Source organism: Kogia breviceps, chromosome 3 (assembly GCF_026419965.1).
Source record: "Kogia breviceps isolate mKogBre1 chromosome 3, mKogBre1 haplotype 1, whole genome shotgun sequence".
Taxonomy (NCBI): Eukaryota; Metazoa; Chordata; class Mammalia; order Artiodactyla; family Physeteridae; genus Kogia; species Kogia breviceps.
In genome coordinates this window covers 3,448,949-3,476,653 of record NC_081312.1, presented here as the reverse complement: position 1 = coordinate 3,476,653, position 27,705 = coordinate 3,448,949, and the positions used below count along the sequence as shown (strand labels likewise).

At 46.9% G+C, this 27,705-nt stretch overlaps 1 protein-coding gene and 1 long non-coding RNA gene across 15 annotated transcripts in view; one reads left to right on the top strand and one right to left on the bottom strand.

Annotated features, from left to right (window-relative positions):
- PPP2R5C (protein phosphatase 2 regulatory subunit B'gamma) overlaps positions 1-27,705 on the top strand; it is a 140,730-nt gene that overhangs the window by 43,000 nt on the left and 70,025 nt on the right. For 2 of the 14 annotated variants that reach the window (XM_067027732.1, XM_067027735.1), the window contains exon 1: positions 17,106-17,446. The exons of the other annotated variants lie outside the window; for them this stretch is intronic. The gene's annotated coding sequence lies outside the window, so the exon portion shown is untranslated. Of the gene's footprint in view, positions 1-17,105; positions 17,447-27,705 lie in introns of those variants that run through there. 14 annotated transcript variants of the gene reach the window in all.
- Positions 16,456-25,390, bottom strand: LOC136793757 (uncharacterized). Its single transcript, XR_010839397.1, has 3 exons — positions 25,103-25,390; positions 20,932-20,982; positions 16,456-16,722 (listed from the first exon to the last, which is right to left on the bottom strand). It is a non-coding gene; the product is annotated as an uncharacterized lncRNA (long non-coding RNA).

The following is a 27,705-nucleotide window of genomic DNA, read 5'->3' as shown; positions in this document are numbered from 1 at the left end:
TAAAAAGTCCAAGTGTGACAGGAACATGTCACAGAAAAGTCTAAACTTTTCTGTCTGTAGAAGAAGGCATCACCTGGAGGAACTTGATGGCTGTACATTTAGCTTGATGACTTAAATCCTGTACTTCCAGGGCTGTCCGAGAGAACTGTCTGCGATGGCGGGAATGTTCTCTGTGCTGTCCACTACAGTGGCCCCTGGTCACATGTGACCGTTGAGCCCTTAAAATGTGGCTACTGCAACTGAGAAACCGAATTTTAAATTTTATTTCATTTTAGCTTGTTTTGAGGGATTTTTTTTGCAGTACGCCGACCTCTCACTGTTGTGGCCTCTCCTGTTGCGGAGCACAGGCTCCGGACGCGCAGGCTCAGCGGCCGTGGCTCACGGGCCCAGCCGCTCCGCGGCATGTGGGATCTTCCCGAACCGGGGCGCGAACCCATGTCCCCTGCATCGGCAGGCGGACTCTCAACCACTGCGCCACCAGGGAAGCCCTCATTTTAGTTATTTTAAATTTAAATAGACATGTGTCTAGTGGCTGCTGTATTGGACAGCACAGTTCTAGACTGGGATCTAGAGACTTTTTCAGAAAAGGCTGGAAAGTAAATATTTTTGGCTGAGAAAGCAGCCATAGATAGGCATGACTGTGTCCCAGTAAAGCTTTATTTGCAAAAACAGGCAGCTGGCCAGATTCTGCCCGTGGGACATAGTTTGCCCACCCCTGTTCTAGACTATTCCCTGAATTTTAATTGCCTGTTAAGTAGAGTAAAATATATTTCACTTCCAGAGCCAGGTTTAAGGCAAGAATAGCCAAGCCAAAAAATATGTTAATGGCCAGAGAGGAAGAGAGGGACCGCCATCCTATGCCAGCTGGCTTTTATTCTGGCCTCAAGAAAGTTGTTAACTGCTCCGATCTTATGGTCTGTTGGTGAGTCCTGTCTCTGAATCAGACTGAGGAGTAACCCCGGCCTGGTGGGGAGCTGGAGAGCAAATTACTCTCTGTAGAAACGCATTTTTCCTGGGGAATGGAAGTCTGATTATAGAAGAGTTTGTTTTCTCACAAGTATTCCTGAGTCGCCAATTCAATGGAAGTCTTTACCTTTCCAAAAAAATTTAGAAAAGAACGAGCGGGGGGCAGTGTAGGGTGTCAAACCCGAAGGCTTCCTTTCCCGCTGCAGCCCACCTGGTGACTTAGCCAGCGCTGCTAAGCACACCTGTGCACGTGCACGCGGGTTCCCAGGTGTGGGACACGCCTGCGTGATTAAAGTCAGTGAATGTTGTGAGGATGGATGCCTAGCACTGTCCTCACTCCCAGAACTAGGAAGGAAAAATGTCATTGACGACCAAAACCAAAGACCCCTCGAGAGATCAAACCCGTGATTCCTTCTCTCCGAATAGTGTATCAGCCCAACTCAACGTGTTTACTTCGCTGACACCTGTGTGTTGTGTAGCTGTCACTCTGTGAGGTGACTTTTTAGAAGTACACCTTTAAAGCTACCTGGAATGATCCTGTGTGAACGTGTTTTCTCTTGTCGTTCCTGCCAGTGAGGAAGGAAACCAGAGTAGCAAATAACTGTCTGGGGGGTGCACGTCTGTGTTAAAGCCTGCACACCTTTTGTTAATTAGTCTTCCCTGAACTGATCATGGCTCCTGCCTTGCAGCAAAAGCTAAACTCCTAGAATTTTTTTCATTAAAAGATGTTAATTGTGTGGAAGAATGAGACAAAAGAAAAGAAGCAAGGTTAGTAGTCAAGAAAAGGGTGTGTGTTTTTGAATCTAGGAAAGGACCGAGTCTTTGAAGGCACAGAGGTTCGGGGTACACCCTACACCATTTCCATCCATCAGGTAGCACTGCAAGGCGGTTGTCCTGCGATCGCACGGCGACCTGCCGGATGTGATGCGCGTCTGTGAACACGGCCTGACTCGTCCCTCCCGGCGTTCCTGACCGGGAGGTTGGCTGGACGCGTCCTAGTCACTCCTCCCCAAGGTTACCAGCCTGTAAGGCCACGTCCAGGGCCCCTGCACCTGTGTCAGCTACGTGTCCCCGAGCCGCTGCTGGTGGCCATCCCGGAAGGAAAGGCAGCCACATGTGTCATCTTCTGGTATTTTCTTTTTGGCCTTTTGTTTGGAGACCCAGCTAAAGCTGGCCTGCAGTCTTTGGGGAGGCTCTGGATTTCCAAGTGATAAGATGGGACAAAGCACCCTTCTTCTGTCAGCCCAGCTCCTGGCCGTGCAGAACATCCCAGACCAGAGGCCAGAGCAAGGGGCCGGTGCAGGCAAGACCTCTGTCTCCCACATCTGCTTCCAGACAAGGGCCACCTCACCTCCTCTTCCCTGTCAGATGGGAGAAGTACCGCCAAGGGTGCGGAGAACTCCAAACCTAGGGTAGTTTCTCTCGCTAATGTGCTCAAGGAAAAGTCTTTCTTACTAATCTTGGAAAGACATGGCTAAAGTGCACAAGGACAAACTACTACAGCAAGAAAACTCTGGTTTTGTTTTAGGCCCTTGAATTATTCATAAATCAAAAACCCCTCTAGTTAAAAAGAAAAACTAAAGAGATGGAACAGTCAAATGTAGTGAGTGAATCTGTATCAGATCTGTGTTCTAAGAACAAACAAAGTAAAATCAAGCCTGCAGAAGACATTGGTCACGTACAGAGCGACGTGGGACGCTGTGGAATTACTGTTAGTTTTAAAGAGATTGTGGTTTGTAGGCGCCGTCCTCACTCTTAGGAATTGCAGACGGAGGTATTCAGGGGTGAAGTGTCGTGATCTCTGCAACTTCCTTCAAATAACAAAGAGAAGATAAATGTAAAGCACATGTGCTAATGTGTGAGCAGTTGGTGAATCTGGGGAAGTGGGTGTACAGGTGTACAAGTTGAATACAAGTATTCAGCTGCTGTGTAGGTTTAAACTTTTTCGTAATGTTTGAGAGAAATGTCTTTAAAATGTTCTGCTTTAGAAAAAATGTGCAAAGGACATGAAATTTCTTAGAAATTGTTTCCTAAATAGTGAGCAGTGGTCTTTTATATTCAAGTTTTCGCTTTTCCTATGTTTTTCCTTTTACTCCACTGCTGACACATTAGTGGCCGTCAGTGCAATAATCAGGCGGGGGCTTGGTCATCCCAGATGGGGTGAGGTTGAGACCCTGTGGCCCAGTTCCTTATTGGTGGCCTCCTGCAGCCAGCACGGTCCCCCTCATTGCTAACTTGTAGTGGCTGCACAGACGGCTGCACCATCTTACCACACGGTGTCTTTGCGACGTACACCTTTTCTTGATGTTTATTGGCATTTTTATTGGACTTTTAAAACGTAACCGTTTACGGCACGCTCTTAGGTAAAAGCAAGTTTCCCTCTGAACTTGAGAGGCAGGGTGCTTAGTGGTTAAGGGCGGGGGTCTGAAGCCACAGGGCTGGGGTCGGGCCCCTGCTCCCACCCCACCACTGGCTAGCTGAGCTGTCTTGGGCAAAAGCTAACTCACTTCTCTGCTTGGAAATGGGAGCGAAATGGGGATAAAAGGACCTACCTCTCTGTTTTTATGAGGGTTCGTGAAATGAGTGAATACATATAAAATGCTTAAAATGGTGCTGGAGTGTCGTCAGACTCTGGGGAGTGTCAGCGGCGGTTGTGGTTATCGTCTCTTTTCTAGGTCATTGTGGTAATTCAGAGCCCAGCATCTTAACCACAACTTATTTTATTTTTCCGCCGCTGTGTTACCTGTATTTGTTCATCTTGAAGCTCATCTGTCTCTGTCTCTGTCCGCTCTCTCCCTCTCCCGTTTACCAAACCTCTCTTCTTGCAATTTGCTTGTCATTTCACCACCTGGAAGAAATCATATCATTGATGATCCTGGAGTGTGCGCTGTGTTCTGCTTGTAGACTGTGTGTAAAATTACCCAGTGAGGCGATGCAGGGTCTCTCTAGTCAGAGCGTACTTACTGATCCCCTTTCAGACTTTTCACTCTCAGGGATCTATCTAGTCTGTTAATAAGAAATCAGCATTTAATACATTCCTCTCCTCACCCCATTTTTAACTCTTTTGAAGAAAAGTGTTTTAGCATAAGATTCATAAGGAATTCTACTTCTAGAAGTTAGAGATTTTATCTGTGATTAGTCCCAAATAGGGTGACTTCACTTGTCACTTCCCCTTAGTTGTATTTAAATGCAGATGTTGCTTTCTGATGCTTTAGCAATTTGACTTCCAAAAGTTTACTGTCAAATTGTCAAATCCCATTACATTAAACTCCTGAATTCCTTTTTTGTGTTGGGATTTTTAAATTAAGGTAGTATTTGGTGGGACTTCCCCGGCGGTCCAGTGGTTAAGACTCCGCGCTTCCAATGCAGGGGGCACCGGTTTGATCCCTGGTCAGGGAGCTAAGCTGCCACATGCTGCACGGTGTGGCCAAAAAAACCAGATAGTATTCAAACTAAGTGGAATCCAAACTATAACCTTATACCTTATTGTTTCAAGTTTTAATATTGTGATATTTTTAATAGAGCTTGAGCTGTTCCACCTGTTTGACTAGGTTTTTCAGTCTGCTTTGTCGTTGATGTGCGTGAACTTCTTGTATTACGTTTGGATTTTTATCTGCTGGTTGTGTTATTCACCAGCACTGTGTTCTAATTATGGAATTTTGACTTATAAAGTTATGAAAATAGTAACGTTCCACTCGAGGGAGCAAGCCTAGTTTTCCTAAATTGCTGGTCCTTTATTCTTGGTAGGCTTCGAGGAGGAAGAAATGGGGCGGGGTTGTCTGTGTATGTTTGCATTTGTAGATCATTTTGGTACATATACAACTAGAAGCTGTTTTTTTCACCTTCAGGTAGTAGGCCAGGCTTCTCTAGGGGTGGTGTATGATAACCTTGTTTTCACAACTCTGAAGCTGTGACGGTATCCTCAGTGTTTCCATAGGGCAGTGTTTATAGGTGCGGTCATTGGGCCCCTGGAGTCCGAGATACTTTCGAGGGATCTGCAAGGTCAAAACTGTCTTCCCAAGAATGCGAAGGCCTTTTTTTGCCTCTTTCACTGTGTGGCCATTTGCCCTGACGGTGCAAAGGCGGTGGTGGGTAGAACAGCTCCTTTCTTGGAGGGCACAGTGGTGTCCAGCTAGAAACCAGCGTGTGCTCCACCGTGTCACGCCAGCCTGACCTAAGCCTCTCCCTGATGAAGCACGGGATGTTAGGGTTAGTACATCTCAGCCCTGGCAGACACACCTTTTAATAACGTTTTGTGGATGCCGTGCAGAGCTCACACAGAGCCCTCGGGCACACTGCAGTATGGTGGCGGTCTCTAGGAACGCTGCACGGTCGTGTGAGTTGCAGGCCGAACTAGCCACTTTTTTCAGGAACGTCGTTTTTATTCAATACTTGAAAGAACAAAAGACAGACAGATTGGGTTAGTAAGTCCTGAATATTTGACGTTTGCTTTCTCGAAAAGGAATGAAGGAAGCCTGTCAATTCAGGGGAAACAGCAGTGACACTATTGTTGCCCATGATAAAATTCAAACTTGCAAGCAAAAATCTGAATTTTAGAAAACTTGTATCTGCCAGTGTGAGCTTGACAGCTCCCGGTGGCCACGACTCCTGGTGATATTAACAAACAGGGCTTCTTGTTGTGAATGATGGAAGATCTGCATGACTGCATGCCCGCACATTCAGTGATGCTGCAGACATGCATGGGCAGGAGACATCGAAAGTGCAGGACACATCTCAGGGTTTGATGTCACTGACACATCCATCAGTACGATTCCAGATTCCACGGTGCAACTAATCTTTAAGAAACTACCACTTGTTGAATGTTAGCATAGAATCAAAGAAGAATATCCACAATTTTTTTAAAAAGCCATTGAAATACCTCCCTTTTTCAACTAAACATGTCTGTGAAGGCTGGGCTTCTTTTCGTATACTTCAACCAAAATACCACATCAAACAGATTGAATACAGAAGCAGAAATGCAGGTCTACCTGTCTTTTAAGTCAGACTTTAAAGAAATAGGCAGAAATGTAAAACATCATTCTTCCTGCTGTTTTTTTAATGAAGTTATTCTCAAAATGATATTTATGTTAGCACGAAATGAGCCTATTGCTCTTATCTTAAATGAATTAATAAGTAAATGTTCTAAACATTCTCTAATCTGGTCACTATCAGTAGGTAGAACCCACGTGACCCAAGCTCTTTAGGGCAGACTTTTTTAGAGGACATGATCCTGACACCAGAAAAACTGAAGACCCTTGGCCTAGGGAATGTCTCTAGCATGAGCTGGATGTGCCCCTGACCCTGTTTTTTACCAAGCCTCTGTATTTTTTCTCCTCCTACCTCAAAAAAAAAACTTCCCAGATTAACTAGTCAGCTAGTAATGTAAACAGGTCTCTCAGGCCACAGTGGGAGGTGATAATTCCACCCAGCATGTGGGCAGTGGAGTCACCCCAGGACCCGGGGGCCTCGGGGGCTCTCTTTTGGCCTTAGTCAGCTTCCATTTATCTTTTTAATCTTTTTTAAAAATCCATATGTGAATATAGCCACTTTGAAAAATTTTTTTAACTACGAATAAAACTAAAATTCTCCATAGCTTTATCCCCAGAATCAGTCTCCTACCTTTCCTGGCATCTCAGAGCAAATTGTTTGGAGTTTGCTGTATATCATTCCACATCTTTGTCTGTGTGTGCGTATGTTCACATTAAATAATGTAAATATGGATTTATTTATTCACTGTAAGTATACAGTATTTTTTTTCCTTTGTTTTTTTTTGACACGCAGTGTTCCCGGAACCAGGGGTTGAACCCAGGCCCTCGGCAGTGAAAGCGGAGAGTCCTAACCGCTGGACCGCCAAGGAATTCCCTGGTTTTTTATTTCTTAAGAAAAAAAGTTGACATGATAGCAGTTTGAGAGAACTAAACCTCTTACAAGGTCTTAGCATCCTGATAGCTTTCTAAAATAACTGGTGATGTTCAGAGCTAGTGTTACATTATATTATCCTGAATTGTACTATGTATACATACATTACATAAACTCTAAGTGTGGTCTTCCGCGTCTTTCTGCTAATTTGCTTTAAACTCTCTTGGTGGATATCTGGGAGGAGGCAGTAGCTAGTGGAGCGCCTGCCCCATGCCTGGGCCATCCCAGGGACCGTCGCAGACACTTAGTGCCCACAGCCAGGTAGGAAAGAAGCTCTGTGCTCATTCTACAGACATCAAAAATGAATGTCCACGAGCAGACCAGACCAGATCGTGAGTGACAAGGCCTGAAGAAACCTTGCACCATTTGACTAGAACTTGGGCCACTTCTGCCACACCAAGCTGCAGGAAATGTGGACAGTTCTCTGTGCTTGAGGCCTGGTCCCGGGGAGACATCTTACTGGAGAGAACATCGATGACCCTTCTTGCCTGCTTTTTAGAATATTTTACTAGATGTTGAAAACATGGGGATTTTGTCAGTTTAGTGACCCCCCCGCTTCCTAAATTAGATATAATCACACCAGAATCGAGCTATCGGACTCAAGGCTAAGGCCTAACAGTGTCACTTACCAGGTCACTGGTGTCCTTGACGTGTCTCCATACCTTCCTGAGTCTGTGAATGCATTATATTTTAAAATGCGTTTGATTAAATTACTTATTTTCAAGGGAATTGAAAGAAAGGAGCTTAGATTCAAATTCCAGCCTGCTGTCCCTGAGGACAAAAGTACAGGATAGGAACGAGCAGACCTCCTTTTCTCTTCTCCTTAGTTAAGAGAAATGCTGTGCTGGTAGAAAACCTGAGTGACTGTCCAATGAGTGAGGGTTTTTTGTTTTTTTTTTTTTTTTTGCGGTATGCGGGCCTCTCACTGCCGCGGCCTCTCCCGTTGCGGAGCACAGGCTCCGGACGCACAGGCCCAGCGGCCACGGCCCACGGGCCCAGCCGCTCCGTGGCACGCGGGATCCTCCCGGACCAGGGCACGAACCCGCGTCTCCTGCATCGGCAGGCGGATTCTCAACCACTGCGCCACCAGGGAAGCCCCAGGGTTTTTTTTAAGACTTTAATAAATTCAGAAACTTTTTTCTTTGCAATAAAGTCACAAATGACATTATATTGAAGAGGTGTTATTAATCTTAAACAAAGGTTAGCTTAAGTTTACACTTTAAGCCAAAGTTAAACTTGTGATGTCCTGAAATTTTTTGCTTATCTTCTTCCTCTCTGCCTACTTCTTCCCCTTAAGCACTCCTTTCTTATTTTGTCTCATTTATTCTCCAGAGGAGGCCATCAGATATTTAAACTGACCTTTTCTAAGGCATGTAAACTTTCTTGGGTTGACTTTTCGTATTCAAATAGTACAGTATCAGTGCATATGAATTCTGGATTTTTCACTTCTAAGTGTTGTGCATCAGTTCAATGTAAACTTTCAAAATTTTAATCATGAATTTTTGCATTTAATCTGGTATGAGTTGCAATTATCAGTATCCAGTTAAATAAACGTAGACTGTCCTGCCTACGTAGATTGGGAAAATATCTTTTGGGGGGTTTGCGTGTGCATACGCATGCACATGTGTTTCTGTAAAACCAAATACCAACGTATCAAAAACAGTTCAGTCTCCAGTCTTGTTATTTAGTATTATAGGCTTAATCATTTGTTTATTTGAGCCTTTCCTCTATTTTAAAAAAGGAGGAGAGCCTTTAAGTGAAATGTAAGCTAAACTTGGAGCCCCTAAAATAATTTTTAAAACCGTACATCATGTTAAAAATATAAATGGGAGTTTAAGAAGCATACTTGGTAAAGTGTTCTTCATCAGGAAGCAGGGACTTATCAGCCAGTTAATAGCCTTGACTGTGACATCCAAAGTGACTAACGCACGCTGCCCAGGTAAATATTTACACCAGTTACGAGTGTGCAGAAATGAGGCAGAGCAGCCCACGTGCTGATGCAGCTCAGGCAGCTGCCATCCCTGTGTGCCTCCTTGCATACTGTCCGGCATACCAAGCTTTACCGTATGCGTTTCTTCCAGAGTTTTTCAAGATGGTGTGGCCTTAAGAGAAATTGCTTAGGAAGACCAGTTTACTCGGAGCAATTTGGTCCTCCCTGTCTGCAGCATGGCCAATACCCAAAGGAGGATGGAGACTCTTGTTTGTCATTAGCACCCAGGAAAGGAACCTTTTTCATCTTCAGAGCTCCTTGCAAGTGTTCATTAACCATCCTATTTCCTATGAGGCAGCAAACAGGTATTATTAGTCCTATGTTTACGGCTGTGGAAGTCAAAGCAGAGAGGTTCCCGGACTTGCCTAAGGTCAGAAGGAAGAGCTCTTGGGTTTTCTGACTCACGACTCTGGGCTCACACCTCTCTGGATGTGCACAGGGCTGCTCTCACAGGCTCCTTTATCACAGAGATCTAGCTACGCAGTACTTTCTGCTCTCAGTTTTTCACAGCGGTGTAGAGTGCAGTGCAGCTGAAACCAGGTTAGTTGATCTTATGGTGTCATCTAGAAAAACAGGAGATGCAGATTCTGGGTCATGAAGGTAAGGCTGTACCTTGGGGGTTTGTGGGTATGGATGAAGTTAAGTCAGTGGGGCCTTAAAATGCACCCACTTGCCCCTTAGCATAGCCTGGAAACTCCCGCTGAAGAAACATGGACTCCGGGACTGCTTTCCACTTCGTTTAAGGACCTTGTACATCCTGAAAGATTTACATTGAAGCTGCATTTTCAGCATAGCTAGTGAGAGTATTTTAGTGCTGAACGTAAACTTAGTACTGGTAAAGATTCCTCATGAGTAATTCTTTGAATTTAGAACAACGTGAGATATATTGTTCTATTGGTAGTAATAGAATTTGGAGCTTTGGGGCTGTAAGGAGGAGAGACATTCTTTATCTGAAAACTGGCTGTTTTAGTTCAGGCATTTGTCCGAGGGGAGGCAGTAGTAAAGACAACTACTTCTTGATGATGTATACAATTGAGGGGCTGTTTACATGGTGGTTTTAAAAAAGCCTGTGAACTCATGTTCCTGGTTTTCACGAAGCCCTGCGATACTCTGTGCGTGTGCTCTTGTTGACTTCAGTGTTGGTAGCGTAGCCGCGCTGCATCCTCTGTTGTGCCACGTAAGGTTAAAAGTAAGACCAAAATTTTTAGTCAACTGAGTTTGTTTCACAAGGAAGGAAAGCTTTATGGAATATACCTAACAGAAAGGAGAACAAAATTTAGTTTTGACCTTTTGCCTTAGGGCCACCTAAAGCGTTGTCTCATTCCCTTGACAAATATTTGTAAATCAGCACCTTGGTGGTTGGCGCTGTGCTGCGCGCTGAAGGTGACGTCTGTGCGCCTTCAGACTGGCACAGGGAGGAGGGAGCGGGCCTGGGGGCGGGGGCAGGCCTCCCCGGAGAAGCAGTGTTCGGATAAGCTCACTGGTGGCCCCCGGTGCTGGCGGGGCCAGGCTGACTCGTTCAGCGCACTGGGGAGTGTGTTGTGAATGGGGTGTGGCCATGCGGTGGGAGAAATGTTGGGAAAGGGTTTATGTCAAGTACGTACGTAGCATCTCTTTGTGGACTGATGAGTGGAGCGCGCGTCAGCGAGCGGTGGGTGAGGAGGCCGCTGCGGAGTGTGCGCCCCCGCTGGTCCTCGCGCAGGGAGGGAGGGCCAGGCTACTTCTGTTACGGTGCCACGGTGAACCTCAAAGACAGGCGAGAAACTAAAAGTGATACCTTCGTTGGGGGGACGCCAGGGTTTTCACTGTGCGCGTGTGTGTTGGAACCCCGTAAACATAATAGCTATGCAAAAACGTAAAAGGGAGGCAGAGCATTAAAAGCAGAGGGCATATGTGAGTACTGATCTTCACAGTCAGAATCAGAGGTTGCTGTCTTTCTATGTTTCTGTGCTGTGCTCTGAGGTAACTGGCTAGAACACAGTATATAAGGCCACGATCACGGATTTGGATTTGAGACGTGACCAGAGGTTAACTTTGCCAGTCCTTGCGCAGCCTGTTTACGTGCACACCCTCACTCGTGAGGGCAGCGGAGCGCGGAGTGCAGGAGGATCGGGCAGCTCAGTCACCCTCCACGCCCCAACCAGGGCCTCACTCAGACCATCTGGTTCTGGTTGAACTGACCTTTCCTTGTTGTGTTTCATTTTGTTGAATGAACCAGTTTTGCTGTGTTTCAGGTATTGTCACTCTGCGGTCAGCCCTCTTTCTTTCTTGTGTGTGTGTGTGAATGGTAAGGCTGCCAAAGCCAGGTCTGCTGCAGACCCGAATTTCAGCATCGTCTTCAGCAGAGACTGTGTTCAGAAATTTCCAGGGCAGGAGGGGGCATTTAAGAAGGAAGCTGGGGAAGGTGAGGCAGAATGGCTTTGGGTTTCCTGGTGGCCCAAGGGGAGGCCTCTGCAGAAGCTTGAGGGGCAGCGGTGACCTGGGAAGTGTGAAGGGTGAGAGGGAGCTGACCGGACTGGTGAAGTGTGCTGAGGCCTGCAGGGCGCGGTCAAAGGTGGCAGTCGTGATCATGATCTCTTAGTATAGATGCGCTTTGCAAACACTTTTTCCAAGTCTGTGGGTTGTCTTTTCACTTTCTTGATGGTATTGTTTGCAGCAGAAGAGTTTTTAATTTGGATGAAGTCCAGTTTATCTAATTTGTCTTTTGTTGCTTGTGTTTTTTGGTCTCTTATGTAAGAAATCATTGCCTAATCCAAAGATTTGCTATGTTTTCTTCTAAGAGTTTTATCATCTTATCTTGGCTCTTACATTTGGTCTCTGATCTATTTTGAGTTAGTTTTTGTATATGCTGTTAGGTAAGGGTCCACCTTCATTCTTTTGCTTGTGGCTGTTCAGTTTTCCCAGCACCATTTGTTGAAAAGACTGTTCTTTCCCCATTGAATGGACTTGGCATGCTCGTTGAAAATCAGTGGACCGTAAATGTGAGGGTTTATTTCTGGGCTCTGTTCTGTTCCATTGGTCTGTATGTCTGTACCACAGCCTTGATTACTGTAGCTTCGTTGGAAGTTTTAAAATAAGGAGTCCTCCAGCTTTGTTCTTCTTCTTCAAAACTGTTTTGTATTCGGGGTTCCTTGCATTTCCATGTAAATTTTAGGACAGTTTGTCAGTGCTCCTGGCCTCTCTCAGTAGCCTTGTCTGGGCTGGAATCAGTTAGATCAGGACAGTGCAGTCCACACTCTGCCTGGCAGTTCCTCTGACTGAGGGAGAACCTGCTCTTGTTGGAAATCTGAGGCCATGGGCCTGATGTGGTCTAGTAAGAACCCCCAAAATGTTTAAGTTTCTGAAGTCTTGGGTTTTGTCACAGAAAACTATTTGAATTTTGTATTCTGTTTCATAATTAATACTGTTTAATTTAAAGGTGTTTAACATGATTTAATTGCTTTGTAAAACTGATATTCCAGGAAGGGTATCATGTCTACCCTGTGATAAACATGCACCGCCCCCCTCGCACATGCCCAGACCGCATGCCCCAGTTTAAAAGGCCGAGTTGGGGGAAACCTGCCCATTAGAGCTTTTGTGTTTGTGAAAGTTGTTTCTTTGACCGTCTGCTGTCTAACCTCACCAGACCCAGACCCCAGGCTGGCATCTGTCCATCTGGGTGAAGTGGAATTACCTGATTGTCAGTGTGTTGGTGTCTCTTGTAAAGCTGCCATCCTTTTCTGTTGATTCTTGATGTAGATTTAGACCTGGTCAGTCTTGGCCATCAAAAAGATTCCTACAGGATGAAACCCGTTTCATTCCCTAAGTTATCTTTTTTTGGAAGATCGAGTTCTTGGCCGGGAGTGCACTACTTAGTTTATCTTGGTTCAGATGTGCCGAAGGTGACAGCCCAGGATCAGTCATTTCCAAACGCCTGTGCTGCTCTGTGGCAAGGCTTTTACCTGTCCAGGCAGAAATAAAGATGATATAGTGCGTGTCTTTCGTAAAGCTAAGTTTATTCAACTTACAGCTCTGTCTATTCTAGGATTATCCTCTTTGGTATTAAAATATCTTTTGTGATTTGTTTAAATGTTCCTGTTTGTCAGTTAGTGTGGTAAGCCAATGTCAGTCTTTTAAGATTCCTTGTGAAATTCGAACTCCAGAACATCATTTTAGGCCACAAATCCCAGATTTATACCTTGTGTACATATGGAATTACTACATAATAATTCAGACAATTTATGTAACTTAAAAGTCCATTTTTTATTTCCTTTATATGAAAGGTCCAGAATAGGCAAATCCATAGGACAGAAAGCAGATTAATGGTTGCCAGGGGCTGGGGGAAGAGAGACTGGGGGGTGACTACTTAAAGGGCGAGAGTGTTCTTCTAGGGTGATGAAAAAGTCTTGAAACTAGAGAGAGGGGTTAATTGCACCACATTGTGAGTGCACTAAATGCCACTGGACTGTGCACTTTAAAATTGTTAATTGTAGGTTATGTGAATTTCTCCTCAATTTTTTTTAAAGCCATTTTATTCAGTGTTGTAATTATATATGAGCCAGAAGGTGGGAGTGGGGTGTATCAGGTTATATGAATCCGGGTGAGCACAGGATATATGCTTACACACACGGGTATATATTATTAATTTGTATCTCTAAGCATAATCATTAGAAGCTAACTAGGTAGACGGACTTTCTGCTTTGGGACAGCAGAAAGGTTTATTTTGATACTCCACTGAAACTCAAAGGTATTCTTTATTCTCACCTCACAAACAATGTATATTCTCCAGCTTTTTACAACCTTTCACCCTGGAAAGTTGAAGTTTTAAAATCACCTTCAGGAGAAATTGGAATAAAGTTCTCTTGATGCTCTGTCTGGTGGCTCTGTCTTGGTGTTTACTGGGACGCCAGCCACCAGGCTGGAGGCAGTTGGCAGTGTTCTGTCCTGTAACCCCTGAAAGGGGACCGTGATTTGTCCTCCTCTGCCCCCAAAAGAGAATGGAGGGAAGGGAAAGACCCTACCTTATTTTTAAGTGAGAAGAACCCTTATTATAAATTCTGAGTACAGCGTAGTAGTTGTTGTTAATTTTTAGACTTTCTCTCCTTGATCCTTCCAGAAGGGAACACACAGGGGGGAAACGCTGGGTCTGGGCCTCGCCTGGACTAGGGGTTCTGGGGCAATAACACTCACCACTGTTCAGGTTTCTTAGTTTCCTGACGTAATTGAGCTTGTCACCTTACCTTCATTTAAAATACTGATTGTGCTTTTAACAGTTTCAAGACCTCTTATAATAAATAGTCCATGAAGGTGGATTTTTTTTAAGGAAGGCGATTTTCCACCTAACTTTGACTTTAAGTTTGTACATGTGTTGAGTTTTGTGGGTGTTTAAATGGTTTTCCATATGCATCAGCCCTGATCGCAGAGGGACAGTCCCAAGCACGCTGGTCACGTGAGGAGGAATTCACACGTGGCTCCACCACCATCACCCCGAGCCCCCCACCCTGGCACCCTTCAACGTTGCCTTCCAGCTGCGTTTCCCTGCGAGCTGCCAGCCGCTCAGTCCCACTCTGTGGCTTGGCGGTTGCAGTCAGTGTTGTTTTTTGCTTTGCAGCATTGAAATTGTAATTGAAATTGAACACTGCTGTAGCGTCCATAGTGACAAAAAAGAGAAGTTTCGGAAGCCGTTGCTATTTTGTCCTCTGCTGCCACAGCGGATCGCTCAGCGTTCTTGCCTCTTAAGAACGAGAACTGAAATTAGGGCGTGCATGGTGTTATCTAAACCTCAGATTCTGTGAGTATCATTTTGTGAAAAGAGTACCATTTTTGTGAAGAAAACATCTGCTTTGTTGAGGCCTGTCGTCAACGCAGAAGATCTTAATTAGATAGCGTCCTGGCTCAGTGGAAACCTGAAGTGTGGTCCCTAAAAATGCCAGCTGCTCTCCCACTCATTCTCCAGGGCCCAACAGGGTGTTGTCCACAGGAGAGAGAAAATTTCTAAATCCATTAATTCAGGTTCCTGTTATCAATTCATATATTACCACCCCTGTAACATTTTACATCAGTGAAATCTTCAGTTATCACAAGTGGAATTGCATAGGATTTATGAGCTGTACATTGCTCTCAAAATGAGAGCAGGGTTTCACTTTAACTAACAAAGGGCAATCTACCTCAGAACTGTAAACAAATTCTCAGTTGTGACTTTGAAGGTTCTGACCTGATTTGGTCCTGCTTTGAGGCTGACGACAGCTGAGGGTTAGCCCAGATCAGCGTAAATCAGAGCAGCCAAAAAGTCACCGGAGCTGGGGCTTCTGATGGGATGCCCTGAAGGGAACGCTGTGCAGGCTCTGTGTTGTGCGAAGCATATGTCTGATGAAATGGATCACTTCTAGCAAAAGGTATTTAGTTGAAGTTTAACATAACTCTACTATTCTATTAAAAGAGACACGTGATTTCTGTCAAGTCAGGTCGAATTATAGCTCTTCTGTCAGATACTTGAGTTTAAAGGTGTAAATGGGTAATTCAAGTCCATAAAGCAAGGAACACAAAGATAAGCAAGAGGCTCTGCTCTCAGGGCGTTTGTGATCTGGGAATAATTAGAAGTAAACATCTCCTGCGGAAGGGCATATGAAAGCGGCCCTAGAGCTGCATGGGGCTGCAGGAGGAGAGGCTGATGAGGTGCCAAGGGGGCATCTGCCAGCCGGCGGGGCTTTCGGCAGCCAGGATGGGCTGGGGGTGTGAGGGCGACCTGGCAGAGCAAAGCGCGGGAAGGTGAAGAAATGCAGGGGTGCGGGTGCAGGGGTCAGGGTTGGACATATAGCTCTACTGGGGCCTTCTTGTAAATGTGTTCGCCCAGCACACGCTTCTGAGCACTCTTGTGTCATACCTGTCATACCAGGTGAGGAATATAAAGGTCAACAATCCAGGTGCATACAACCGCAAAGCCCTGTGATAGGGCGGTAGTGGCAGCTCTCCAGGGTATGAGCAGCCCGCAGGAAGGGCACCTTGCTCAGCTTTGGTGGTGTTTGTCTTATTTGTTTTACCACAAATGAAATATGAGCCTTCTTGTTGGTGTCTGTGATAGGTTAATGTATAAGACGTGCTTGCATGTTCATATAAGACATTTTATTGTTTAAATTTTGGCTACTTCCAAAAAAGAATTTGATATGGCCCAAAACATTAGAACATGTGCAACAGTATATTAAAGAAAAAAAGTTATTAGAAGCCAGTTTGGAGGGTCAGTTCAACCTTTGAATGGAGCTATTTAACACAGTTTCAGAAAAAATTTATGCTACCGATGGCCCAATGGGCATAGCATCTTTTCAAGCTTCCTTCTAGTTTGTGATGCTAAAACCAATGCAAAATGCACAAAGGAAGGTGCTCACCTTCCTGCTTGATTTGTGAGGTGGGACGTGCTCACCTTATTGTAGTCCCTTCCTTAAGTAAATAGAAGAATTCGTCTGTTACGTACACTGGCTAAAGTTGGGTTTAATTTGTCTGAAGACATTCTTATTTTAGCAGCAATATTATGATGTAGATTTGAAGGCAAAACCTAAAAGAACTAATTGATTGCCTGGGATAGACGGAGAGATTCTAACACGGGGTTCCTAAATAGTCTTTTATTTATAGAACCAAAGACTGGCAGGGGGTCAGCAGAGGCAGAGAGGAATTGATCCCTCGGTAAGAGAAACAGTGTACGACAGGGCTTGAATGATCTTGCTTTTCATTCAGAGGGTGACTCCAAAGCATGCATTTTGCTGGGTAGGGAGAGTCATCATAGACAACTGTGAACCGGCTGAAAGAGGGTTTCTGTTTTGTTCTTTATACGGTGGGTAGCGCAGGATGCCTCCAGGTATGGCCGGTATGCACTGCTGGTGGCACAAGAGATGAGTTTGAGTGAACATTATTTCAAAAGTTATACATTGATGATTACAAAAATATGTAATTAGCATGTCAGATCCACAATTTCTTGGATTATTGTTGCTTAGGACAGGGCTTAGAAGAAAATGTGTATCCATTTAAATAAAAACACCAAGTAAACAATAGCAGGACTGTGCACGCCCGTGGCAGATACTGAGAAGGTGTCTGTGAATATGCCTGAGGCACGGAACCCCTGGGCTGGGCCCACTGAGTTCATTCCGAGAAGGCTGTTCCACAGAGCCCCCAGTCTCCTGTTTTCTTCCAAACACAGCAGCCCCAGGGGGGCTGGCCTTGGAGACTGAAGGGTCTGGGTTCCGGGGAAGGGCGTGGCGGCACAGCTCGCAGCTGTCTGTCCACTTCCGGCCGCACTCCGGCCTTCCCTGCTCTCTTCCTCCACCTCCTAGCCTCACTGTTGCTGCCTCCTTGTGCCCTCATTCACCGGGTAATTTCTCTGCGTCTCTCTAAGCCTTTGCTCAGTGGTATAGCTCGAGCGAGTTACTTCACGCGCTGAGTAACTTTCCTCATTTGCAAGTTGGGAATAGTAACATTTCTTGGTCGTGGAATAGTTGTGGGTACTCAGTGAGAAGACGGCGTGAGCTCCTGGCACAGAGTCTGTGGGAACAAGGAGCGTGCGTACTAAAATACGTACTAGGATCCGTCGTGTTAGCAGCCACGGTGAGTAGTTCTGCCCGGTTCTCGCCTTGTTTCCAGAGTCTCGTCCCCACTAGTGAAAGCTGATTATCGGCCCCTCGCTCCCAGGGGAAGAGTTTGGACTTTGGCCAGAGCGCTCCCCGGGGTCGAGTTGTTCACTCTTGGCCCAGGCTGCCCAGGAGTGGGGTCTGGGTGTCAGAGAAACCCGCAGCCTGGGCCTCTGCCCCTGCCACCGACAGTGGGCCTGTGCTGGGGTCTTCCTTAGCCGCAGAGGCACTCAGCCCTGCTGGCGCCAAGGAGTCCTGGCCAGCTTGGTGTGACTGGAACAGATGTTTTAAGAAGATGGGGTTACTGCAGGTCAGCGAGGAGATTCCTGGACTCTCGAAGTTTGGCACAAGTTGTTATAGGATCAGAAAGCTGCCTAAAATGACTAATTTAATTATGTGGCGTGATAATCCTTCAGAAACTACCACCGTGGGTAACTAATCTTAAATTTTGCATTCTTTCCTGGCTCTGATCACCTAGCCCAAGGGACCCCGCCCTTACGTTCATTTGGTTTATTTTGAGAGGACACAGTGTGATGGAGTGAGAGGACCTGAGTTTGAGTTCCATCTCTCCTAGCTAACCATCAGGGCGATTAACTCTTCCAAAACAGATTTCTCATCAAGTTGTCATAGGGATCAGGCAGCAAGATGTTTGTAAATACGCTGTTGGAAACATCAAAGTACTGTAAATATGTTTTTGTTTTAAATTTTCTCTCTAATGTGGCTCAGAGTGCTTTGGTTTTGACTTCCCATCTGCACTGAATCCAAAGTTTAAAATGGTCTGTTCCTCTGATTGACCAAATATGGTCCAATCAGGACGGTTGTGTCACATGCAAAGGGTCACCTTGTCCGTCAGGCCAGAGTGCAGCGACTAACATAGCCCCCAGAAGCCTGTCTGTGGGACAGGAAAGCCCTTGTCTCCATCCAGCCTTCCTCGTCTCTGTGCTCAGGCCGTGGAGGTTGTGTGTGAGGTTCGAAACGGTGACGGCGATACTGAGGCCAGTTTCAGGAGGAAGTGGTCTCTCCAAACTGGGCCCAAAATAGTCTTCTCAAAAAAGGAGAGGAAGAAAGATCATGACATTAAGTTAAATGTCACTTGATTAGGCATCTAAGTGCAGCTGTTGACGTCCCACAGGCCACCAGTAATTAATCTGAGAAAGTATTTCCCCCTCAAGTTAAGGTGGTGGTGGTTCTAGTAGAAATTCTTTTCCCAGACTCTCTGTCTTGTAGGTGAAACTTCAGAGCCCCATTGCCCGTCCTGGCATCCAGGTCTCTTAAAACTATGAGGTCATATAATGCATGCTTGATGCCCAAGCTGCTGTCAAGTTGCTTAGGGGCATTTATACAAAGGATTTCTGCATTAAGATACCAGTTTGGTCTTACCAGGAATCTGGTTGGAGATTAGAGCAGTGAATCTTCATCATATGCTGGGAGAAATCAGAAATTAACCCTCTTGATTGTCTACCACTACCCTCTCCTCTCCCAAAACACCATGAGAAAAAGTCCTTAAATTTTGGAAATTCACTTTCTTAAATACAGCTCACTTGTGAGCACATGATTAAAAAAAAGCCTCAGAGGAAGATTAGAAAGTCTGGCAGGATCTTCTGTTTTGCTTCCCTTTCTTGCCAGATTCCTGGAGAAGGATTTTACTTTTAGGAGTGTATTCAAATCACATGTACAGTAAGGGGAAAATGCAGCCTCTGTCTTTAGGGCTTGGGGTCTCTGATTGCAGCCTGATTGATGGCCCCAGCACTGTTGCTTATGATGCGGCGAGCACAGCTCCTTTGGCCGGGGCCATCTAAGGAAGACTGGCAGGTGCTGTGAGAGCGATGTTCTGTGGCCAGGAGTGTGAAGAAGGGGGTGGGGTGGGGTGCCTCGGGGCGGGCACTGGCCGAGAGCTTGTGGGCGAATTAAACCAAGGAACCCCTGAGGGAGTGACTTCCAGCTTGGGGCACATTTTGCAGTTGGTTGAGTATTCAGGAGAATTCGGTAGAAGGAGAAGTGGATGATCTGGATATTTAGTTGGTGGTAATGTTAGTAGGTCAGACTTGGAGTTAAGGCAGAATCCCAGACATTTGACGACTTGTTTAAAGGGTTCCTTTGTACATCCCACCCTCTCATCTAGGATATGGGCTAATGGGGAACTTGGCCTATGTCAAAGTTATTTATATTAGGCACCACTGATTTTAATTCACAGGTTTTTTTGAGGAGTTTTTAAGGTCTGAAAAATAATATTTTGTTAAGGTTTGCAGAGACTGGGGGACAGACATAGTCTTTATCTTGACCAGGAGCATCAAGGCCGTGATTCTTCCTGGAAGGAGCAGGCAGCATGTAGGGACCAGCCTGGGACATTTGAAAGGGCTGCTGGCCAACTGCAGGGTACCGGAGCGGACAGAGCTGTCCCCTCACAGGCATGCTCCTTGTTCCCACGGGACTTCGAGAGGCTCTCAAGCCACACTGCCTGGGCTCAGACGCCAGCCCTGTCGCTTCTGAGCTTTGTCACCTAACCTCTGTGTGGATCTGTTTCCTCATTTGTGTAACAGGATTCGTGGGCTTAGAGGGGTCATAATAATACCTAGCACATAGTAAGTACTCAATAATGCAAGCTATTAGTATTCCTTAAAAGAGTTAAAAGTGAAGATAGTATGGAAAATTAGCAAGATAAAATACAGTAGGAAATTAGATTTTCAAAATTGTTTAAGGAGATTTTTCAGTCCCCAAGCAAAAATAAATAGGATTAGACTCCCAGCAAAAAGCATCTGAAATGCTCCACGCAGTTGAGGCCAGGAAGCTGGACAGGATTTCAGCCGAGCTGTGGGCAGAGAGCTGGGGATGGAGGTCCCCGGACCTGCCCGCGGAGAGAGAGTGGCAGCCAGGCCTGACTGCGGCCACAGGCAAAGCCTTCCCTTCTGGGCTCCCGAGCCGCCAGCTTGAGAACAGAGTCGCAGCTTCTAGGATCATGCAACGCTTACAGCTGGTTTTATCGTTACTGTAAACATGTCATTCTGTTATTTTGGAAAGTTACATTGCAAGGATTATATGTCAAGGGTCTGAAGATGGTTCTTTTCCAAAATGCTATTTAAACTGAATAAATTTATTTAAATATAATATTCCAATGTTAAATGTCTGGCTGGGGTATTACATACATTTTTCTAGACTAGCAAAATTTAAGGATTAGTTCCATAATTTTTAAAGTTACATTTACCCTTATATGTGTATACTATTGTATATAACAAACTGAACAAACATGGTTCTTCTAACTTCTTTAAATCCTACAGTGAGATGGGTCATATATAAAAGGATATTAAAAAGAAATAGGATGTAAAGATATGTCAGGCAGATGCAAGAAACCCCAAGTCATAACATTAAGAGGGGGCAAAGTTGAATTCAAGGCAAGATAAGATTCAGTGAGACAGTATTACTGCACCACACCAAAATGCACAACGCGAAGGATGGCAGACCTACCATGAACATAGGCGATTCACCCAGATGATTCTGTGTCCAGAGCTAGAAGGACTGCAAGACAAAACTGATAAGGCCGGGGTTGGGGGAGCGGGGGTGGAATGTGCCCGGACGGCCCTACCCGTCCCAGATCAGGTGGTGACTACAGGTTATCCTGGTGAACCAGGGAGACTTCAGAAAACAAGTGCTCACAAGGTTTGTACATTTAACGAATAACAGTTTGCAGAGAAAACCTCTGCAGGGACTTCTCTGTTCGTCCAGTGGGTAGGACTCCGTGCTCCCAATGCAAGGGGCCCGGGTTCAGTCCCTGGTCAGGGAACGAGATCCTGCATGCCGCAACCTAACCTAAGACCCGGTGCAGCCTAAATAAATAACTATAGAAATATTTAAAACAAAACAAAACAAAAAACACCTCTGCAATTTTCAACAAGTTGAAATAAGTAGAAACCGTATTCTCTCATCATAATGCAATAAAAATGGGGATAAATGCAAAGGTAGAAACCAGGCCTCGGGGCAGAGAGGGCGTTCGTAGCTGCTGGCGTGGCCCTGTCTGGATCTTGGCACCACTGGCTGCTCCTCAGCGTCCGCATTTAAGCCCCGAGTGGTCTCCATGGACAGGCCTCCCCCGCCTCATCTAACCCATCACTAGGGTTTCTTCTTTCCTAAAATCGTTTTGTTTGTGGGGTGTTGAGAATTTGCTTTTACTTGCTTGTCTCCCTCACTTGAGTGAAACCCATGAGAGCAGGCCCTTCCCTGCCTTTTGAAAGCTTCACCCTCAAGTGAGCAAGTTGGTACTGGTGACAGCCGCGCTACAAGGACTGTTAGAAGCGCATCCGTCTATTGTCTGTCATCGGCACTGTATCATCCTCGCTGTACTCTTGGGGGGCGAAGCACAGGCCCGACACACTGCCCAGGAATGAAGGACAGGGTTGGCCAGGCCGGCTGTCTCGGGCCTGGGCTCTCCTGCGAGAACCACGGTGCCCCCGGTGAGTGACTGAATGAAACAAGGTGGCGACTTACGGAGTTGCTGTGTGACACGATTATTAAATGAGGGTGAGAGGAAATCACGTAAACGCTTAGAAGGAAAAGGACCAAGATAAATTAAAGAATTCCTGTCTTCTATAAAGACAGAAGCAGAAACACATGAATCAGGAAACTGGGGGGAAAGGAATGAAACCCAAGGGGTGTTTTTGGAAGGAGGGCCGCAGCGGCGAAAGGAGAGAGGAGAGATGCTTCTAGCCCGCCTGGTGGGAAGGGGAGAGTCGTGTTAACAGGCCAAGGAAAACACATGGCAACATCTCAATAAACGTGAAGACAACATTCTGTAAAGTTCAACTTTCGTTGAACTTTCCCGATTTGTGGTTTTGTTTGCTTTTATTTTAACTTTGTGAAATAATTTCAAATTTACAGAAAGTTGAAGAATGGCACAAAGAATTTTCTTTAGCAAGTTTCACTCATTTATCAACATTTTGCCATATTTGCTCTGCCGTTTCTCTCACATGTGTATATTTATATTCAGTGACCTGGAGGGGGGGTCTCACCAGCCCCTCCCCTCCTTCTGGGCCCTGGGTCCGGTTTTGCCTTGCTCCCCCAGGAGGCGACCTCTGGTGCAGGGCTCATCTCTTTGGTTTCTCTTATCTTTTCTTGTTGGTCCCATAAATCTTCACTGTTTCGTGAGCTCGTTGATGCCTTTATTTTTTTATATATATACATTTTTTAAAATTTCATTTATTTTTGGCTGCGTTGGATCATCGTTGCTGCGCGAGGGCTTTCTCTAGTTGCGGCAAGCGGGGGCTACTCTTTATTGCGGTGCGCGGGCTTCTCACTGCGGTGGCTTCTCTTGTTGCGGAGCACGGGCTCTAGGTGCGTGGGCTTCAGTAGTTGTGGCTCGCGGGCCCTAGAGCGCAGGCTCAGTAGTTGTGGCGCACGGGCTTAGTTGCTCCACAGCATGTGGGATCTTCCCGGACCAGAGCTCGAACCCGTGTCCCCTGCATTGGCAGGCGGATTCTTAACCACCAGGGAAGTCCCCCATTGATGCTTTTAAACGGCTTTTTAAGATTATTTTCTCAAGCTTTTTTTTGCTGCCACAGTGGGAGGTTGGCTGTTACTACTCTGCTGTTTCCAGAAGCAAAGGAGAGACCTGTAGTTTTGTTATCGGGGGGCAAAGGGGTCTGCGGGGGACGGCTGTTAAGCACCTTTCCACCGGCCCCCACATTCTTGGCCCAGCTGCACGCCTGCTCCGTGGTGCCTGTGGCAATCCTTCCTGGGGCCTTTGGGGCCTCACCGGCATACCCCAGGTCGCTTCTCCGCCGTCCCACAGCCACACCGCTGTCCTGCCATCCCTCTGTCCTGCGGTGTCCAGCCAGCCGCCCTTCTCTACCTGCTCTCCAGCCCAGCAGTCCTGTTGCCTTGAAGTTTTAAGGCTTTCACAAAATTCACTGAACTTTTAGTGAAGTTTTAGAAGGAAATAGAGCTAGGTAAATGTGTTCCATCATTAATCATAAAGCATTTTTGGTCACGTTATTTAAAAAAAAAAACCACCATGAGAAGATTTATTCTTATTAGAAGGTTCGATTTGTTAAATTATAGCACACGTGGACAGTGAAATTCCAAACAATTAAAGATATGTTGGTCTATTTATTGATCTACAGGACATTCTTGACAGAGGGTTGAGTAAGGTAAAAACAGGAGCGAATGAAGCATGGTCTTCAGGAGCTCAGTCACTCATGTCAGCACATCTATGTGCGTGGAGACCACCCCCCACCCCGGCAGGTGAGCGTCAGAATGCCAACAGAGCTGCTTGCTGAGCTTTCCTTCCTTATGTTGTTTGGATTTTATTTATCCTACGGTGAGCGTGTGTTGTTTTTCTGAAACCACAATTCTTCCGAAATGTGTAATACATGTTGACCAATGTTCGACTGTATGCAGAAAGGTTTCACGTGTAAGTTCAGGCCCTTGGTTTCTTATATGTTCCTCCCTATGGTGCCCGCTTATAAGTGACCCATTCTAGAGACCTGTTGTATTTTCATCTTTCCACCCTCTGGGAACTGCTGCCAGCACCCGGGTCTTTGAGAGAAGCACTCTCCCATAGTCTTATAGAGCCAGAAAGAACCTTATTTTTCAGATGCAGAAACTGCGGCCCAGAAATGTCAAGCAACTGGTCACAAACGGGGCACAGCAGTGTCTCCTGCCACCCTAGTCTGCTTGCTGCTTTCCAGTTTAACTTGTCTTCTTACCCGTGTAAGCTTCAAGTAGCACCCCTGCCCCCCCCCCCCAAAACCCCAGCTCCACCATAATCCTTTAGAAACCTTTCAAATTTTAAGGATATTTTTCCACTCAAATCCAGTTACGCCACAAATTGATAGTCTAAAACGTCCATGAACTCATCAGGGAGATTGGCTCCTCCGTGACCCGGCAGGCACATGGGTCATAATTGGATTCGGGGTCCATTCAGCCCCTCTCAGCCAACAGTTAAGTAGCTGCCCTTGCGCCGACACTCTTCTCAGAAACAGAGCAGCGGAGCACAGCCGCAGTGCCCTGTTCGCCAGAACATCCGTGTAATCGCGTTACGCACGACCAGACACCGCCAGCCGAGAGTCGTCCTTTGTTAGGTGCCGATCTAGCTGCTGAGCGCAGCGCCTTAGTGGCCTGCTTGGAAATGCCTGGAGAGGGTGAGAAACGTTGCTTCCGTGACAGAGGTTTTTTAAGGGTAGGAGCACAAACAAGGTTGAGTGTTAGAAGCTAACAAGTCACTGCATCTGAGTAACAGGAAAGAGAAACAAGCACCATTCATCGAGGGCGCGCTCCATCTCAGGCATCACCGGCACAGCACATCTGCTAATCCACAGCCACCCCGCTGGGTAGTTACCCCCACTTCCCAGTTGAGGGAACCAGGGCCCAAAGGGGTCGCGTATCCTGCCCGAGGTCACTAAGGTGGTTACAGGTGGAGCTGGAGTTCCAGCCCACGTGTTCTCACTTTCCACCCGTTCTTAAGCCTTTGTTCTACTGCTGCCTGGTGTCTCGGGGGCTTAATAAACATCTGCTAAGTGGAGGATTCAAAGTTAGAAACTAAGGGGGCAACTGCGCCTAGTGAGGACCTCAAGGTACCCCGGGCAGCAGTTGTCTTGATTTAACTATAAAACTTGGACCATAAAGAACTAGTCTTCGGAAGTACCTTGTTTTCCCAAGTGGCACCGGCTCAGATCACCAAATCCGACTGTGGCTCCAACGTTGGAGGACAGGGATGGCTTGTCCAAAGGCCACATCCTGCCCCAGGTCGGGCGAGTGCCCTCGGTGTCCAGACAGGCTCTTCGCTGGGGGTACGTTATGCTGTGCTCCTTTCTAATGAAGTCCTTCTGGTTTAAAATGTAGAACGCAGTCAAGAGTAGAGGTTTCTCAGGGTCGAGAGAGGGAAGGGCCTGCCAGGGGGGACCGGGCAAGGCCGACAGGCAAGCAGGGAGCAGGTGCCCAGGCAGGCAAAGGACCGGAAGCTGGCGTCCTGTCCGAAAGGAGGGGCACGTCATCCTCCCCATCCGGCCGTGCCTGTCCTGCCCCGAGACACGGAGTCGCAGCCGCCTGCCCGAGCTCCTCGTGCGGCCCCTGGCACCGCCTGCGGCTCTGCCCCTGGCCGTCGCCTCAGGCGGGTCGGGCTCCTCTTCCCAGGTTCAGGAGCATCTCACACGGTAGCCAAGTGGAGCCCTCTTAGGCCAGCAGGTTCTCCCCCTCGCCAAACCCTGCATGTCAAGAAAACAGGAACCAAGTAGCAGCTAGCAGCATCTCGATTTGCCATGTAATTTGGGATCAACTGTGTAGAAAAGGATCAGCTAAATGTCTTTCAACGCATACCAGAACACAAGAGTGTTTCTTGTTTTAACTAATAATAAAAACGTCACATATTTAGGTGGCATGTTTTTCTCCAAGGGCAAGTGAACCTTTCGGCCAACCCCTTGGATAACGCACTAAACATATTAGGCTTTAATCTGAGAAGAACGCCCCGCGCAGGGATGTCGGATCACCGCCCACGAGCACCTGTGGTTTCGTCCTTGTCCCCGTCGTCAGTTTTCATGGCACATTCTTCGAGCGCCTCTTGTTTGCTGAGCATACAGCGGAGGTGGAGGGTGCTGTGCCCCGTCTTTATCTCCATGGTCCTGACCAGATGAGGCCAAGTTCAGTGTCAGACGTCAGAAAGCCCCTGGGGAGGGCTTCGGCTCCGTGTCCCTGGAGGGGCCACCCCCGCCTTCCGAGTGCGCTGGGCCTTGGAGACGGGGCGGGGGCAGGGGGTGTCGCTCTTCGTCACTGGCCGCGAACCTTACCACGGCTGGCCTCTGAGCAGGGGTTAGCTGATGGGCGGTTGAGCTGAGGACTGGAACCCGGCACAGGTAAACATCCGCACTAATTAATTAATTAATACTGGACCTGGAGGGATGGGGTGGTGGCCATGTGAGGAGATGAGGAGGCTGGCAGCTCCTGCAAGGGGGACAGGGGCGTCCAGCACCCATCTTCATCTGCTTCACCTCCCCAGAGGGTGGGCACACGACACACACGCACACGGCCCCTAATTTCGCGGTTCCGGGTGTCCTGGTGCCTGTATCACTTTAGAGCCCTGATTCCCGGGCTCGTTCTCCACAGGACCTGGCACACGGGCCTTCAAGGCTTATTGCTGCAGCCCTGGGCCAGACGTACGTGAAGAGCCCAAAATGCATCCTAAGAGAGCTCGTATCCAGAAAGAACCGCTCATATCTATTTGAGACACAGAGAAAGGAAGTAGGGAACATAAATAAAAACTGAAAAGACTCTATGTATTTTTTCAGGATATCCTTCTCACAACTCCACACTCTTCCGTCTGCTGGTATACATATTAAACGTTCCGCAGCCTTCCTTTGGCCATCTCTTACTTGTGAAATGTAGTGAAAGCAGTTTTCCTGGAATGACGCCCGCCCTTGCACTTCAGGCAAGAGCTTCTCCATTGCCAGAGCTGTCGGTCGGCCGGCGCGCTGCTGGGGTGTGACGCTTCATCCGAAATGCCGGCCTAAGTGAAGGATGAGGCGACACAACCAGAGGTGCTGGACGTTTACTGATTTGTACTAGTGGTGAGGGTCTAATTTGTTCCCGACAGGCATTCTAGAACTAGGTTCTTCAGCAGGAAATAGGGCCTGTGTCAGCGCTCTTGGGGCTGCACCTCTGTGCTCCTAGGAATTCGAGCTGTCTTAATCTTTAACTGTCAGGGAGCCAAGGCTTTAATTCAGCTGACATCTGTGGAGTTCCCCTATGCATCGCCTGTGCCAGGAGCGGGGGACACAGTCCTGAATGTCCCTGTGTGTGCGCTAGAGGTCTTACAGCTTAAGGAACCTGAGGCTTAGAATCCTGTTGTGACTTCACCATGTTCTTTATGGTGGAGTCTAGGCTAGAAATCAGTATGTTTCTTCCATGTGACTTCCTTCACTGAGAAGTTCACTTGCCATAATTAAGAGCTTCTCTGAGGAAACCAGCCTCTCCTGGCCTTTATCTCGCCTCAGTCTGACCCTCTGCTTCCGGCTCTCCTCGCCCCCCATATGCCTCCCCAACACCGTCCCCGGTGAAACTGCCAGTTCGCAGGTGCAGAGAATGGGAGCGAACTAGACCTTAGCTTCAGACACCACTTTCTGAAATGAAACTATCTGCCTTATAGATTTACGCTGTAGTTTCACAGTGTAAAAGGGATGGTGGGCTGGGGGTCAGTGAGGAAAGTGAATAGTACCGCTTTCTCTGCGTGCAGATAACGGCGAGCTGCAGAATGGC